Here is a 6,000-nt window from a genome sequence, read left to right as displayed (position 1 = left end):
AATTATTTTTAATTTAATTTTGCGTTTTACTTCTGTAGCGGGTTGTGGGTTTATAGGGGAATAGGGTGGGAAGTAATTTAATTATAGATTATTAAATAATAATTTATAGGAATTATTAATTATTTTTAATTTAATTTTGCGTTTTACTTCTGAAGCGGGTTGTGGGTTTATAGGGGAATAGGGTGGGAAGAAATTTAATTGTTATTAGTTAATTATTAATTGGTATTGAAAATTAATTGGTTGTTGATGAATTATTAATTGGTAAATAATTAGTATTAATTGGTAATTAATTTGTATTAATTGTTTAATTGATAATTATGTTAATTGTATTCATTTAATATTTGTAGCGGGCAGTGTGTTTATAGGGGAATATGGTGGCAAGTAATATAATTGTAAATAAATAATTATTTAATTTATTTGTGTATATTGTTAATTAATATATCTTTAATTTAATTTTGCGTTTTACTTCTGTAGCGGGTTGTGGGTTTATAGGGGAATAGGGTGGGAAGTAATTTAATTTTTATTAGTTAATTATTAATTGGTATTGCAAATTAATTGGTTGTTGATTAATTATTAATTGGTAAATAATTAGTTTTAATTGGTAATTAATTAGTATTAATAGTTTAATTGATAATTATGTTAATTGTATTCAATTAATATTTGTAGCGGGTATTGTGTTTATAGGGGAATATGGTGGGAAATAATATAATTTGAAAAAAATAATTATTTAAATAATTTGTGTATATCCTTAATTAATATATTATAAATTAATTATTAATTGGTATTATTTGAATTTATTAATGTTTGTTATTGAAAAACAATTGTTTGTTAATTAATTATTAATAGTTAATTAATTAAACAAAAATGTATTGGTATTTATAAATAATCAATTCTTGTGTGATTGGTAATTAATTGTAATACTTGTTTTTGTATTAATAATTAATTAATTTAAAAAAATATATATATATTATTTTCTCTACTATTGCACTTACTTGAGTGGGAATAGTAATTTTTACCCCTACGCTATCCAATGCTTTCCCTATTATTGCACTCTCTGGAGTGTGAATAGTAATTTTTACCCTCCCGCTATCCAACACTTTCCCTACTGTTGCATTCTCTGGAGTGGGAATAGTAATTTTTACCCTACCGCAATCCAACGCTTTCTCTAGTGTTGCACTCACTGGAGTGGGAATAGTAAATTTGACCCTCCCGCTATCCAACCCTTTCCCTACTGTTGCACTCTCTGGAGTGGGAATAGTAATTTTTACCCCTACGCTATCCAACGCTTTCCCTACTGTTGCACTCTCTGGAGTGGGAATAGTAATTTTTACCCTACCGCTATCCAACGCTTTCCCTACTGTTGCAGTCACTGGAGTGGGAATAGTAAATTTGACCCTCCCCCTATCCAACACTTTCCCTACTGTTGCACTCTCTGGAGTGGGAATAGTAATTTTTACCCCTACGCTATCCAATGCTTTCCCTACTGTTGCACTCTCTGGAGTGGGAATAGTAATTTTTACCCTACCGCTATCCAACGCTTTCCCTACTGTTGCAGTCACTGGAGTGGGAATAGTAAATTTGACACTCCCGCTATCCAACGCTTTCCCTACTGTTGCACTCTCGGGAGTGGGAATAGTAATTTTTACCCCTACGCTATCCAACGCTTTCCCTACTGTTGCACTCACTGGAGTGGGAATAGTAAATGTTACCCTCCCGCTATCCAACGCTTTCCCTACTGTTGCACTCTCTGGAGTGGGAATAGTAATTTTTACCCCTATGCTATCCAACGCTTTCCCTACTGTTGCACTCACTGGAGTGGGAATAGTAGATGTTACCCTCCCGCTATCCAACGCTTTCCCTACTGTTGCATTCTCTGGAGTGGGAATAGTAATTTTTACCCTCCCGCTATCCAACGCTTTCCCTACTGTTGCACTCTCTGGAGTGGGAATAGTAATTTTTACCCCTACGCTATCCAACGCTTTCCCTACTGTTGCACTCACTGGAGTGGGAATAGTAAATGTTACCCTCCCGCTATCCAACGCTTTCCCTACTGTTGCACTCTCTGGAGTGGGAATAGTAATTTTTACCCCTACGCTATCCAACGCTTTCCCTACTGTTGCACTCACTGGAGTGAGAATAGTAAATGTTACCCTCCCGCTATCCAACGCTTTCCCTACTGTTGCACTCTTTGGAGTGGGAATAGTAATTTTTACCCCTACGCTATCCAATGTTTTCCCTATTATTGCACTCTCTGGAGTGGGAATAGTAATTTTTACCCTCCCGCTATCCAACACTTTCCCTACTGTTGCACTCTCTGGAGTGGGAATAGTAATTTTTACCCCTACGCTATCCAACGCTTTCCCTACTGTTGCACTCACTGGAGTGGGAATAGTAAATGTTACCCTCCCGCTATCCAACGCTTTCCCTACTGTTGCACTCTCTGGAGTGGGAATAGTAAATGTTACCCTTCCGCTATCCAACGCTTTCCCTACTGTTGCACTCTCTGGAGTGGGAATAGTAATTTTTACCCCTACGCTATCCAATGTTTTCCCTATTATTGCACTCTCTGGAGTGGGAATAGTAATTTTTACCCTCCCGCTATCCAACGCGTTCCCTACTGTTGCATTCTCTGGAGTGGGAATAGTAATTTTTACCCTCCCGCTATCCAACGCTTTCCCTACTATTGCACTTACTGGAGTGGTAATAGTAAATTTTACGCGCCCGCTATCCTACACAGAAAATATTGAATATTTTTAATTAATATCACGTTAAGATATATGTATTAATTTTTTTTTTTAACTTACTTTAATTATTCATTAAGTTTACTGTTATTTAAGTATTTTTAAGTATGTGTCAGTTAATTATATGTATTATTTCATTAATTTAACATTACTTTTAAAACATTTAAAAAATTCGATATTTTGACTAACTATATTATTTACAACGATATTTTGGATTCGATATTTTTGTAATTTCCTGTTTGGAGATAGGACTTCGATATTTTGGTATTCTATATTTTGGCATCGATATTTTTGTAAGTCTATATTTTTGTAGTCGATATTATGTCAGTGATCCCTTCTCACACAGGTCAGCAACGTGTCTCCATGCGGCCTGCCAGGCTTCACCTCCAGGTACGGGCGATTGCCACGCCTCAATGTCTACCACTACGGCTCATCGACTCAACAGCTCCTCCGCATCCCGCTCCAGGCGCAGGTCCGGCGAGGCATCCGGGCTCCAGGCTCAGGTCCAGCAAGGCATCCAGGCTCCAGGTGCAGGTCCAGCAAGACATCCAGGCTCAGGTCCAGCGAAGCATCCAGGCTCCAGACGCAGGTCCAGCGAGGCATCCAGGCTCCAGACGCAAGTCCAGCGAGGCATTCAGGCACCAGGCTCAGGTTCAACGAGACATCCAGGGTCCAGGCACAGGTCCAGCGAGGCATTCAGGCTCCAGGCGCAGGTCCAGGGAGGCATCTAGGCTCCAGGCGCAGGTCCTCCAAGGCATCCATGCTCTCATCCTGGTCATCCTGGATGTTGGGTGGCTTGAGGGGGTTATTGATGTGTGCTGCACTTGGCTCTGGCTGCTCCTTTCTGCATTTCAATAGTATTTTTTGCCTATTTCCTATTGGAGGTGTGCTGATAGGCTGTTTTTTCTAATAGAGGCAAAAAAAACTCACATTGGGCTGACTAACATGCGTTTTTTTTGGCGCTAATGGGTCTTTCATTGGTTTTCGCCCGCTAACGCCGGAATTCTTATCGCCATCACGCTAATGTTAGCGGCAGTTTTGTAGCCGATCCCTGAAGCTATCACCATGTAGTGACGGCTTGTAAATACGTCGCTAACATGGAGATAGTTTTCAGTGGTACACAGCAGTAAGAAAACTGCCACTAACTAACGTTAGCGATAGTTTTCACCTGTCCTCGTACATATGGCCCTATATCTGGAGTTCAAGACCTCCATTGTAAGGGGATTTATAACACTTAGGGCAAGCCTTGGGACCTGGGGACCTCACAGAAAGTTTCATAGCAGAGAGTCCAGTCTCTTGAAGACTGAGGTCGAGAGCGGAAAGTGCTGATATTTAGGGGTGGGTGGAATTCGCGTAATCGCGTTACGCAAATCTCCGCAAAACGGTAAAAAATCTCTGCGAACACGCAGAAATTCCGCGAACACGCGAAATTGCTTGTTCGCGATACTTTTTTCCTGTTCGCGATCGCTGTTTGCGTGCTCGGGGTGAAATATCTCGCGAACACGCATATTGAGAACGCGAACAAGCAAAAAATTTCGCGAAGTCGCGGAACGCAGATTTTTGGGCAATTTTGCGTTCTCCGCGGAACGCGAAATTACCCAAATTCCGCGAACGGAACGGAATTTACCGCCCAGGCCTACTGATATTACAAATGAGGCAAAACAACCATTTTATAGATGGCACAGCAGTGCCGCTCAAAAACTAAGATCGCAAATCGCCAGGTCTATGTGAGGCTTAAGATTGTAGTCTAAGGCCTGGGTATGGTTATCTGTCACATATACTCCCAAGTAATGAAAATCCTCTGGGTGAATCTGAATGCCAGCAGCCCCATCAAGTGCTGCTGGGGTGGAGGGGCAAGCCAGGAGGTATACAGAGGATTTAGTTTTATTAATGTGAAATATGGAAAAAGTCGCAAAAATCACTAGGATCTGAATGACCCGGGAGCAGGAGCCAAATGAGCACATCATCAGCATTCAGCGCAACCCTTTCGGAGATCCCCATCGCCCACTCCAGGCACTTTACCAGGGCATCAACTCTTAACCATCCCACAAGGGGTTCAATCGCTATTGTAAACAGTAACGGGGCATGGGACATCCCTGCCTTGTCCTGCTATGCAGCTTTCCAATTTTTTATAAATGACGTATTGCACAAATTCATTGATATATGCTGTGTCGTATATATTTACAACATACTTATATACTCTAATTCTGAAAATGAGCATGTAAAACGGGTACACGCCATCCTTCAATAACTGCTTCAAAATTCTTTGTATGTCAAATTGTAAAAGAGCGTGTTTCATGTGTCCAAAGTGGAGTTTTTGGGACATGTCATTAGCCCTTCTGAATAGAAATGGACCCAAAGAAGGTAGAAGCTGTAAGCACTTGGTCTAGTCCCACTTCAGTAAAGCAAGTGCAAAGCTTTTTGGGCTTAGCCAATTTTTATCGGCGGTTCATTCAGAACTTCTCCCAGACTATCACACTTATTACTAAACTACTCTGTAAGGGAGTGAAGTTTGAATGGACTGAAACTGCAGAAAAGGCCTTTCACTATTTAAAGATGTTGTTCACATCAGCACCTATTTTGAGTCATCCCAACCCTAGTTAGCCATATATCGTAGAAGCCGATGCTTCCCAGTTTGCCTTGAGGGGAGTACTGTCGCAACGGACATAGCCTGCGCCAGGTATAATGTATGCAGGCTAGGCGTTCGTAGGCAAAAAGCTATGTAGAACTGACGCCGTGAAATTTACAATATTTCACTGTGTCACTCTAATACTTCATTGCGTCAAAATCCCTATGCCTGCTCAGAGCGGGCGTAAGGAATGATGCAGGGCTCTTTGAATGGGACTCACCTGTCTGTTGTGGCGCATTGCTGGAGTTGTCACTTTCAGAAGCAACTCCAGCAATGCGTCACTTTTGCGCCAACAGATGCGCCAGAATTTCCGACGCATCTGTTAATACTGAATTATAAATACAGTGCATCCATTGTGGCGCAAGGACATTTGGCGCTGGCTCACGGACACTGACGCATCTAAGCACATGCGTCAGTTCCTTGTAAATGAGGCCGTATATAATTTTGTATTTTCATTCTTCCTTATGGTGCTCCACTCGAAGTCTGATGAAAGTCAAGTCCAGAGATATCAAACACACAAAAAGTGATGGGAGTAATGCTTGCAATAGTCTCACCACTGACAATCAAGTTCAAATCCATCTTTTTTGGCCAATGATGCCACCTCCGACTAGACCCAGCCATAGCAAATCA

Source organism: Triturus cristatus, chromosome 2_1 (assembly GCF_964204655.1).
Source record: "Triturus cristatus chromosome 2_1, aTriCri1.1, whole genome shotgun sequence".
Lineage (NCBI taxonomy): Eukaryota > Metazoa > Chordata > Amphibia > Caudata > Salamandridae > Triturus > Triturus cristatus.
This window is presented reverse-complemented; position numbering follows the sequence as displayed.